This window comes from Mytilus trossulus, chromosome 5, assembly GCF_036588685.1.
Source record: "Mytilus trossulus isolate FHL-02 chromosome 5, PNRI_Mtr1.1.1.hap1, whole genome shotgun sequence".
Taxonomy (NCBI): domain Eukaryota; kingdom Metazoa; phylum Mollusca; class Bivalvia; order Mytilida; family Mytilidae; genus Mytilus; species Mytilus trossulus.
Genome location: NC_086377.1, coordinates 79,853,291 through 79,865,844, shown reverse-complemented (window position 1 = coordinate 79,865,844; position 12,554 = coordinate 79,853,291). Strand labels below are relative to the sequence as shown.

General features: G+C 33.6%; 1 long non-coding RNA gene across 1 annotated transcript; it reads right to left on the bottom strand.

The window, feature by feature from the left end:
- Positions 1-1,292: 1,292 nt before the first annotated feature.
- On the bottom strand, positions 1,293-6,973 carry LOC134719187 (uncharacterized). Its single transcript, XR_010107538.1, has 2 exons — positions 6,864-6,973; positions 1,293-2,418 (listed from the first exon to the last, which is right to left on the bottom strand). It is a non-coding gene; the product is annotated as an uncharacterized LOC134719187 (long non-coding RNA).
- Between the last annotated feature and the right edge of the window lie 5,581 nt (positions 6,974-12,554).

Genomic DNA, 12,554 nt, shown 5'->3' with positions numbered 1-12,554 from the left:
AAGATTCAAGTTTTCGGTCGTGTACACTGACAGAAGTGAAATGATGCATGAACTTGCAAGTCCGACAGGAAATCGCTTGAATACCTGGAGGTGTCACCTGCCAATACATCTGGGAGTAATACCTTTAGCCATGCTGGTGATCAGACAGGTGAAGGTCTGAATTTATTTAAATAAGTTTATTACATCAAAGAATTATGGACAAATTAGATTTTTTAAAACAATTTTCACGGAACGTCAGGGTAATACTTGTACAAGACATTAGTTAATTTTATTTACTTTACATTAAAGTAAATAAACCCAAGTCAGGAGCCTGTTATTAAGTGGTTGTCGTTTGTTTTTGTGTTACATCAAGGATTTGTATAGTGAGACACTATACAAATCCTTGGTTACATATTTGTTTTTGTTCATTTATTTTCATAAATAAGGCCGTCAGTTTTCTCGTTTGAATCGTTTTACTTTTTCTTATAGTTATCGGGGCCTTTTATAGCTGACTAGGCGGTATGGGCTTTGCTCATTGTTGAAAGCTGTACGGTGACCTATAATTGTTAATGTTTGTGTCATTTTGGTCTTTTGTGGAGAGTTGTCTCATTGGCAATCATACCACATCTTCTTTTTTTATATTTAAATAGTCTTCCCTTAATTTTTTGTCTGTAGTGTTTTTGTTGATTGCTGTTTATCACATATTTGTTTGTTTGTAGCTCATGTATACTAGTATAAATCAAGTTGTCATCACTGTTGGGTTCTCGTCTGAATTTTTTTATATTAACTCTGTTAGAAGCCTAGCTCTTTCCAAGCAGAGCCATTTATAGGGTGCTCATCATGAAGTTTAAGTTTTTGGTCTTTGCTGAAGGGTGTGCAGTGACCTATTATATAGTGACTAAAAAGAAAATCACTTGGTCTACATGGTTTATAGTTTAAGTAATGCAAGTCGTCTCATCAAAATTCATACCCAGTGGTGGATCCAGGGGGAGGGTTCAGGGGGTTGGAACCCCCCTTTTTTGGACGATCATGGAATGGGGACATATAGTTGGAACCCCCCCTTTTGTCTTGGGTTGGGAACCCCCCCCTTTTTTAAATGGCTGGATTCACCCCTGATACCATATCTCCTTAGGCAAAACAAAAATTATGTTTGTTTCCAACATGTTCAATGTAGCTTACAGCTTCTGAGAAACAATTCAAACATTGATGACCTTCTGCTGTTGTCTGCTCTGTAGTCAGGTTGTTGTCTTATTGGCACATTCCCCATTTCCAGTCTCTAATTTCATTACGAAGTATCTGAGAAACAAACCTAACCATGTTAACATTGTATTAAACTGAAATAACCTAAATCACTTAGATTATCCATGAAATAAAATTAAGGTCAGGTCAACCTAACCTGATAGACAAGTAGACCTTGCAAGGTACTCATATACAATAAAATGTATCCAATTACATGTAATAAAATGTAACAGTATATTTTACACTCATTCCCTGAACCAGCTCTTTTAGCTTTTATAAATTTAAAGCTCTATTAAAAATAGCTTACATCATCACCCCAAGACTGTAATACATATTTCTTGCATATATACAACCAACTTTCATGACTTTCATGTAAGGCGAGACAAAATAAATTGATACTTTGAAGTACATGTATTGTTTAATATGTTCGACTACTACATGTACTAGTATAAAATGCCAGTTTCAGAATGAACAGTAATTTAGAAGATTGTCACCATACATGTAGATTCATTCAGACTATTTGAACTACAAATGTATACAGCAAGCTGTCATTTGACTCTAATTGCAACCAACAACCGTGCCAGGGCTGTAAAGCTTGTCTAGGTTGGTGAAACTTCCATAATCATGCATATATGACACTAACCAATTGTGACGGACCGTGACAGACCCTCACGAAAGGTCAAAAAGGTTTAACACTCCCAGCTGGTGGTACATGAAGCCAACAGTAGCAACGCCAGCACAGAAATTCTTATTATATCCAAATTCTTATTTTAAATGTATAATTATCCAAGGTGAATTCAGATATATATGATCATGATGATGCACTTGTAGTATTGACAATGATCATGATGATTGTAAGATAATCACTGAAACTATGAATTTTCATTATTCCAATTTCCTACTTTTTTTCCTATGAATTTCAAGTTTGCTATTTGTTCAATTCACAATTTCCTTTTTGTCCAATCAGAACATCCCATCAACATCATGGCATAATGCTGTTAGCTTTATCAACGTTATTTCCAATTGCAATAAGTAACTCAAAATTATGAATGAATCCACCGTTTCGCAATTTACAGCTACAGAGGTGAGGTACCGTATGAGAGTAATTTAGTGACACTATATATTTCCTATGTATATATGATATATATGCCCCTTCATAATCTTGCTGGGAATCATGCTCAAACCAATGTGATATCTTATCTACAAAAAAAATTTACATTAAGAATTAAGTATTTATAACTTGTATTACATGCGACTTCTATAACATGTATAAAATTAAATAAGTCAATAGCATTAATACTATTTTATATACTACTGTCAATTCAGAAATTAATGTGAGGTTTTTATTATTGCGAAAAATGCGACTGAGTTGTAAACGCAATAACTTAAACGCACATTTTATGATATTTTATATGAATTAAACAGGATTTTTCACAAAATCGTAAAAATTAAAATCGCATTTAAGTCTAAAATGAAAAATTCGCAATAATTTGCAAGCAATAATTTCTGAATTTACAGTAACTACATTTGTACATGTATTTGATTTGTGATATTTGTAGTAATAATAATTCAACAAATTCTTTTAATAATACTTTTTTATTTCAAAATAGAATTTGTAGAATATTACTACATACATGACAAAGCAATGGTATGCATAGATTATAACATGTTATATTTAAGTTCTACAAAATTTAGAGCAAAACAAATCATTGATAACAATTCAGGGGAGAGTCCAGCCAAAACTAGGACAAAGGGGGGTTCCAATTACATGTCCCAATTCAAATGCATTGATCCTCAAAAAGAGAAAGGGTTCCAACCCCTGGAACCCCCCTCTGGATCCGCGCCTGCAATTTAATGAAACATGCCTGGAAAATTATCTTAAATTTCTTATCACAAAAGTGTAAAAAATTGTCGTTAAGGACGCAATGCTGTCACATCATTTGGAATCAGGGCACAATATCAATATACTCTTTTTTTTGCCCCCTGCAATTTAGAGGTTATTGCATATGCAAACCCAAGCCTTGAAGGTATTCATAACAAATATGTGATAAATTATAATTATTGTACATCACCCACCAGTGGCTATATAAATAGGTGCATCATCATTGTAACATACATGTGAAGATTGGTTGGTTATGAGTTATAAAAAATCCAGTGACAGATATTTCATGCAAAGGAGTAGGGGCTTTAATGGCCTAAAATGGCCCCAGATTTACAAGATAATAAAAATTCTAACAGAGCAGGTTTTTCTCCATGAATTATTAGAATATGAGTAAATGATTAAAAAAAAATGTTTTAAATTAACTAAAAAAGGTTCAATGACGTCACAATGGTAGGTGCAAATGACGTCATAATTAGGAAAATAAGCAAAAATACCGAAAATTTGATGTTTTTTCTAAATTTTGACCACCGCACCATGATTGCACCAATTAGAAATTTTAACATTTTGACAAGTTTATACATATCAAACTTCGGATAAAAAATCTTTTTGGTGCAAGGTTGGTGCGATAGTTTATTTTATATTTTTCATAGCCAAGCAGAGCAATAAAAAGCTGAAACTTGCCGTCCAAATTGGACCTTTTCACCTGACAAAGTTTAGTTTATACATTCTTATGCCTATAGAAACTTAGTTTTTTTTTGTTTATGTATGTAAAGTTTATTCCTAATTATATTTCCGTAAGTTTTTCTAGTTAAATTTCTTTAAAAAATCCGACAGCAATGAACTTCATGTGTAAAAGGGAGTCAACAACAACTTTGAGGACAATTTTTTTAATTATGAAATTTTAGATAGACCTTAATTCAAAATAACAAAATCTGTACATTTCTGATGTTTTTGCTAATTATAAATTCAAAATTTGTTATTTGAATGGGGCAATCTTCTCTCTCTGTTATAAGGGTCAGATCCATGATTTATGTAACGAAAAAGGGGGGGGGGGTTATTTTACTTAAATTTCCATAATTGGCGAGAAACACGAGATTTATTTCGAAAATGAAACTGCCTATATTCCAATTGGATGTGTATTTGTGAGTAATGTGCATAGAGAACAAGTTCTTTAAGATTTGATGGTAAAAAAACGGAAACGGCATAAGGTAGAATATCCATATATCGGTATAAACATGTATATAATATAATTATATAAGTACGGCTGAGCCTGTGACAACTCTACAACAGATTTTTTCATTGGATCACCAGCAGTGATTGTGATACATGGCTGTGTACATTATGTATATACAACTCGTCTAAACATCAACCCAACAATGTAAGATCTGTAAATTTGCAAATGTATATATATATGGATAATTGACCTTTTCATGCATAGAAACAAGAGCCCGAAGTCTGTAAGCATACTACATGTCTGTTTACTTTTTAAGGTTATGTTTTGAATAGTTTTATAATCATGCGTAAAAGTGAAGTGTAAATTTTAAAATGTGACCCGGCTTTGTTGTTAAGCACCATTTATGTGGGCATTATGATTTCTGGTCAATGCGTCTAGATCTGTTCGTCCGTGCGTATGTCAGTCTGTTCATATGATTGTCCTTGTGTCTCGCTTCAGGTTTAAGTGTTTGGTCCAGGTATTTGAATCTGACATCAGACTCAGACTTTTTTTAAAGTAAATATTACTGTGTGTATTGTGTGTTTGATTTTTTACTACTTTGCCTGTAGGTAAAGGGAGAGGGGGTTTGAGATCGCAAAAATAACATGTTTAAATCTGCCGATTTTTTGGGCCTGTCCTAACCTAGGATTTCCTGGCCATTGTTAGTCTTGCCATTTGGGCATCCATGTACTAAAGACACATTCTTGTTTTCAATAGTTTTGACGAATATATAAGGAATATTGTCATGATGATCAAAGACCAAGTCATACGACGCTAAGATGAGTGAACTCACTGAAGGCGAAAAGTAAACTATTCACATTGACAAAAACTACAATAAAACAAATAATATATATATATATAATGAATATAAAAAAGATCTAAGAATACAGATTTATTTAATATAGTAGCATGTTCCAGTTTTGTAATTCTATAGAATGATACGGTTATAAGTCTGGACGACTGAAATAGATAATAAAAATAAGATGAATTTCGAAAATTCAACCCTAACTATCCTTTACATAAGTCTAGAGGGGGTGGGGTTAAGAGGGGATGTACTTCAATACTTAATTGATAGGGGTGCCGCTGTTTTGTCACCTTACCCAGTTTTACATTTTAAAAATATATACCTTTTCATGAATTACGTAGGAAAAAAAGTTATATCATATATATCTGATAGTTTTCTTAACTTTTTACTTATTCAAGCTTAAGAAGGTGTAAATAGAAGTGCCCCCTTCAACCCCAACCCCTTCCGGAAACATAACTACTGTCATGGAAATACACTGACTTTTGAAAACACCCTTTTATGCATGTGTCTGTATCTATTTATTTAGATAATCAATATTAAGATTTCTTAGCGCTAAATGTGTCTTGTCTTTATATTATTCTTCTTGTCGCTGATAAGGGAGACCCCACCCAGCATCAGATGCACAATCTGTATATATCAGCAATACCCAGTGTTTTGTTTTGTTTGTTGGTGTTTCAATATTGCTTTCCCTCTTAATATTTACCTTGGAGTTTGTTTCTTTTTACCATTTACTTCTTAAATTGCCTTTCTGTTTCAATATATTTAAAATTAAATCTTGTAAATAGAAAACAAATCGCGGTTGCCATGGGCACAGATATGTTGCTAGGGAGAAACAACCGTGAATTTGACAAAAATGTGCAATTAATTATGTAATATTTAAATAGTGTACAAGTGTAAAGTTCCCTACATGTTAAACAGGTTCAATTTCAAATATAGATATATTTAAGCTGTATAATAATCATATTTGATGAGTTTAACTCCGCCATTTTAGTGGTTGCTAGGCAACAGAATAAATGAGCTAGACCCAAAATTCGATTATTTTCAGAAGGTCTATGGTATAGACTTACAACATGACAAATTAAATGGAATTTGGGGGTGGGGCCAAAAATGGCCATTATAGCCCCTAGTCCTTTTAGGACGTGACAGTTATCAATACATTATTAAACATACAATAAATATGAATATGTAGGGTTACTCTAGTCCAAATAATAATGACGTTTGGCAAGGCTATTTAAATTTTTTTCTGGGACGCCTTCCTACAACATCCTAGGAAGGCGTCTCAGAAAAAAAATAAAATAGCCTTGCCAGACGTCATAATTATTTGGACTAGGGTTAAACCATCAGGGGGTTAGGTCTGGTAATAGGCCCCCTCCCCCCCCCCCCCCCCCAACCAAACCATTGTGAATACACACAATGGTTTAGGCAATAAACAGGTGTGTATCCAGCCCTTTTTAAAAGGGAGGATTTAAACCATAGTTTATATGTACCTTTTTCAAATCATGCATTGATCTTCCATAAAGGGGGGGGGGGTCCAATCACAGGAATAATTTTTTTTACAAGCCCAAATTCTTACTTTGCCTTTGAACAAGTTACTGTACAAGAATGTGGTGTATTAGAAAGTCAATTCATACCTGTATGCACAAATGTAACAAATGTAAACATCTTTCCTTCAAACTCTTGGCCGGATCAATGATTATTCTCATGTCTGATAGGCATGTTTTAAAATATTATTCATTTCTACTCACCCATTGTAATTTCCAGCTCAGCTTATATTGTGCTGTAGTGTCCATCTACCATCATGGCATGTCAACGAATTTGTGTAAAATAAATTTGCCATTTGAAGATGCCGACATGTGACAAGTAAAGACAAACTCCCCGGCAGTTCCAGTTCCGATCCGCATACGGGCCCGACTACTACTCTACACTAATTGATGGAGTAAAGGAAAATAGTTCCGGAACGGAAACGATCACTGTCCGGAGTTTGAAGTAAAGAGGGTACGGTAACGTTAAATCGTTTACGGGCTTATTTTCCGTTTTTAATCAAACTTGTCAGATTTGATTAATTATCGTCAGAAAATGTCCCTAATGGATAGTAATTCAAATTAAACCAGCTTTATTATGCTGTATTCATGTAATATATATAACCTGGTCTTCAAATGTACTTCAGGTACACTGGCCTTTTTCTGCTATAATATTCAAACTTTATCTTTTAACAAAGTCTTCTGGTGTGTAATATTTTTTTTATAAAAGGCTCTCGAATTATAGACTAAGTGAAAAATAAAGATGGAAAGTCAAACGCATGAGTCTGGCAAAAATGAACGGACAATGGCATGACAGTAAACGGAAAACGAGAAAAGACATAGATTCTAGTTATATATATATATTTTTCCCTGCCTCACTCAAATGCAATTTATATAGCCAACATTAAAAGTTAAATGAATGCATTCATTTACAATATTAAAAAATGTTACATCTTAAATTTAATTAAACATAATTATTAAGATCACGCGTTTTCAAGTGTTCACGCACAGGCACTTGTCTCAGAAAAAAAAATTCCTATATACCTTATTATAATAAGGTATATAGGAAATTTTTTGGCACTAAGTCTGTCTTGTCTCAGAAAAAAAAAATTCCTATATACCTTATTCTAATAAGGTATATAGGAAATTTATTTTCTGAGACAAGTGCCTGTGTGTTCACGGCCGACATCCGTAATTATTTAATACGGGTGTAAAAATGATCTATTGCGTCAACATGACAAATTTTTCACCACCCACGACAGTCTGTAATTGCAAAAACATGTATTGTAATCACTTGTAAATCTTTAATATAAAGGTTCAGGTGCTTACATTCAATAAATAAATGTTATTTCGGCAATCTGTTGAATTTTTTTTAGTCATTTCGCGGCGGTTTGTTCAGCAGTATGACTTTGAGCTATTTTTTAAAATATATACAAAACATGTTAAATAGGATGTAGTAAGAATTCAAATTGAATATTTTTTTTATTTAATTAACATGATTAAAGGGACGTGGTAGACTTTCAGTTAACATAAACCGTCTTCTTTCTAACTTTTATTTTATTTTTAAAAGGGGAGCAACCCCTGATAAACAATGGGAAAGTTTCACTCGTTTTGTGTCCAAATGATTAAAATCTGAACACGACTGGACACGGTCTGACAACATCTTGACGTAACTTTGTATCCATGGTCTGTTTTGGTCTGACACGGTCTTAACGGGTCTAAACAACCCGCTAGATGATTCAGTCTTTTCCGTCTTGATACGTCTTAACGAACTGATTTACCTGATGAGGCTATCGATCTGAACGGCGACTAAACGATCTGAAATATCTGGACGAATTTCTCTAGCGGTGAATCCAGTCAATCAAGATGTGATCAGACCAAAATGGCCGTTTCAGACTGAAATCGGGCTTCTAGTGTATACACAGACAAAACATAGAATATTTATATAATGCTCATATCTGTCTACTTTTTGATCGTGATAAGGAAGTTACGAAATTGAATTGAAAAAAATACACATTTACTCTACATTTACAGACTGACAAAGCAAAAAATGTAAACCATTTTTGGTGAAATACATGTCTAAACATGGCAAATCTAGACACATCGTCAACAGTAGAATATGAATCTTTATGTGTGCTATGTACCAATGGAATTAACATCTTATGACATGGAGATTATTTCTTGTTAACAATATATCTTTGACGCTTAATCTCTATTTTGCTACTGAAATCAAAAATGGTACCACTGGTGACACAATAAAACCGTGCACTAATTAACCCATTAGATCAGTTTCATTTCATTGCAAGACTTATAAATACACTGCCATATATGGTCTGTTTTTTATATTTGTTTTTGTTATTGATGTTTTTCAATTTGTTTCGATCAAAGTAGATACGGTGTGTCAACTAAATTGTATATGTTGTTCTTATGTTGTACTGTTATACCACTGTCTAATGATAGCGTAGTGTTTTGTGCCAGTAAATAAAGGCAACAGTAGTATGCCAATGTTCAAAACTCATAAATCGATAGAAAAAAACCCAAATCCGGGTCATAAACCAAAACCGAGGAAACGCAATAAATACAAGAGAATGACGACACAACATTAAAATGTAATACACACAGAAACGAACTAAAGATTATACAAAATCCGACGAGGATAACAAATATAACATCAAAACTAAATACATGAATTCGGGATAGAAGAGTAACGTGAAACGTCTTATAATAACGTGAATTCACACTCAAATATAAGAGGAAACAAACGACACAAAAGAAACACAACGTTAAAATGTAACACACACAGAAACGAACTTTATTATAACATATATAATATAATATGACCATTTTCCTGACTTGGTACAGGACATTTTTTAAAGAAAAAAATGTTTGGTTGAACCTGGTTTTGTGGCATGCCAAACCTCCCGCTTTTATGGCCATGTTAAATTTAACATTAAAATGACAACACAACATTACTGGAATACAATACAAATAGATAGGAGACCACAATTTACAAAGAATACACGAATAATATCTAGCAAAAGGCAAAAGGTTTAACATTTAATGCACCAGAAGTGCGTTTTGTCCACACAAGACTTTCTAGTGTCTCCCAGATACAAAAGTTTGAAAGCCAAAACTAGTCTTGTTTTATGTCAGGATCTTTTATAGTCAACTTATATATAATTTTTCACATTCACTTGTCAATTATACCTCGATTATTGCCTTATGTCCATATTTGTCCATAAATAAAGGCAACAGTAGTATACCGCTGTTCAAAACTCATAAATCCATGAAAAAACAAAATCGGGGTAACAAACTAAAACCGAGGGAAACGCATTAAATATAAAAGGAGAACAACGACACAACACCGAAACGCAACACACACAGAAACGGACCAAGCATTAGAAAAAACACCACGAGAATAACAAATATAACATGAAAACCAAATACATGATTTTGGGATAGACAAGTACCGTGCCACGTCTTATCTCAATATCTCATGTCTGTCTTCCTTGACTACACATTTGATATTGCTCAAAGGATATAAATTTCAATGCTTTTAAATGTTTTATTTTTCCGAAAAAAATGTACTGTTCGCTGTTTTGACCCTTTTTCTTAAATAATGTTATAACTGTACAATAAATTAAACGTCAAATACAACGCAATCATGTATAATCAATCTCTCAAGTCTTGATACAACAAATATTTAATAATTTTCACATGCACATGACGATTTAATACATTCGTCTATATCTACACACGTCGTTGTTTATTATCATATTAATGCAAATTAGACACGTAAATCATCCATTTTGATTGATTGCATCACTCGCGTGATTTGCGAAAAACATTATATAGGTCAAACCAGTAACACTTTTTGAATGATTTGTGTAAGGGTTTTCGTTCACAAAAATAGAAATAACATCCACAAAAGTGGAGAATCGCTTAACAATTAACTGAGTCGGTTGTGTCTATTCTGTGTTAATCTTAGCATTTATATATGTATTCGGGTCTAGTTTTCTGTAATTAGTTAATACTTCAGTATTATTATGTGAATCTCTTTTATTTTCATTTGATAAAATTTACAGTTTGGAATAGCATTAATTGTTCAAAATAAAAAAAGGATGTTCTTATCCCAAGCCTTAGCCTTATTTGACACAACCTTTTTTCAACTTTTGATCTTCAGAGCTGTACAAAAAGAGGAACGAAAGATACCAAAGGGACAGTCAAACTCATAAATCTAAAACAAACTGACAACGCCATGGCTAAAAATGAAAAAGACAAACAGAAAAAACAATAGTACACATGACACAACATAGAAAACTAAAGAATAAACAGCACGAACCCCACCAAAAACTAGGGGTGATCTCAAGTACTCCGGAAGGGTAAGCAGATCCTGCTCCACATGTGGCACCCGTCGTGTTGCTTATGTGATTACAAATCCGGTAAAAAGTCTAATTCGGTAGGTCACATTCATGAAAGCGAAGGGAATTGTAGTTACAACGTAAGGAACATATCAGATCTCATTTGTGAAACGGTTTTTCCATAACGGTTAACCAACTCGTGATGGCGTCCGTAAAATTTACGAAGGGATGATTTCAACTTCACCATTTGAAACTCTTGGTTTAAGAGCTTCCCTGTTAGCAGTAACCCTCTATCAAGAAAATCATGATGGAAATGCAAGCACGGGAATATCGTATCAATTGGGAGATTTATATCCCGTATGCAGGTGCTGCTGGAATGTTGCTACATAGAACTGGAAAGTTCACAATTGGAAAGCAGAAATCATCTCTTTTGTCGTAAATTTTTGTCTTCAACCGACCCTCATTGTCAACTTCTAGATGTAAGTCAAGATATGAAGCCGACTTAACTGTAACTGTAGCATCCTGTATCTCCAATTCGATGTGATAGATGCGTTCCACATAGTCACCAAATTTTGAATTGTTTAGTGAAAGAACGTCATCTATATAGCGGAAAGTAGAGTTAAAGGATATTGCTAACTTCTTATCTTTCTTCCTAAGAACTTCCTGCATGAATTCAGCCTCATTATTATAAAGAAACAAGTCGGCAAGTAGAGGGGCACAGTTTGTTCCCATGGGGATGTCGACAGTCTGTTGAAAAAACACGTCCTACGAACGTAACAAATATGTTGTCAATCAAGAAATCAAGCATCTTGATAATATCGGTTTCAGAGAATTTTTTGTTTGAATCATATAATTCTTTACAAAGTAGGATTTATCCCTCCCTAAGACAAGATACTTGTATCTACGTTGGCCATTCTTTTTTATGAAGCAAAGTAATACCAACTCTTTTAATTTGTCTTTTAGTTTGGAATGTGGAATACTTGTGCAAAGAGTAGAAAAGTCAAATGTTTTAATACTGTTACAAGATGAAAGAGAGTTAGATTGTATGTACTCTGAGAAATCTTTTGGGTTTTTAAGTATCTACATATGATTCACGTCACCTCTAGAATAGGCAGTTTCACAATAACTTTGAAGCCCGTCTTTGATTGCTGATAAAATAGATGTTAATAATTTAGAAAGAGGTTTCGTGGAGCACTTGGAAGACCCAACAATATACCGTTATGTATAAGGACACTTATGTAGTTTATGTATCCAATACGGTGATGGAAGATCCAGTTCTTCATCTTTGGTTTTGTACTTTTTTTCACTTTCGATCTTTCTATCTGGACGTCACTGGTTAGTCTTGTGTGGACGAGGCGCGTTTTTTGCCGTGACACGTCTTATCTCAATATCTCAAAAATAAGAGAAAACACAAACGACTCAACGTTAAAATGCAACACACACATAAACGAACAATAATATAACTATGGCCATCTTCCAGACTTGGTACAGGACACTTTTAAAGGGGAATAAAAACACTACAATACAAATAAAAGTCATACTTACTTGTCCATAA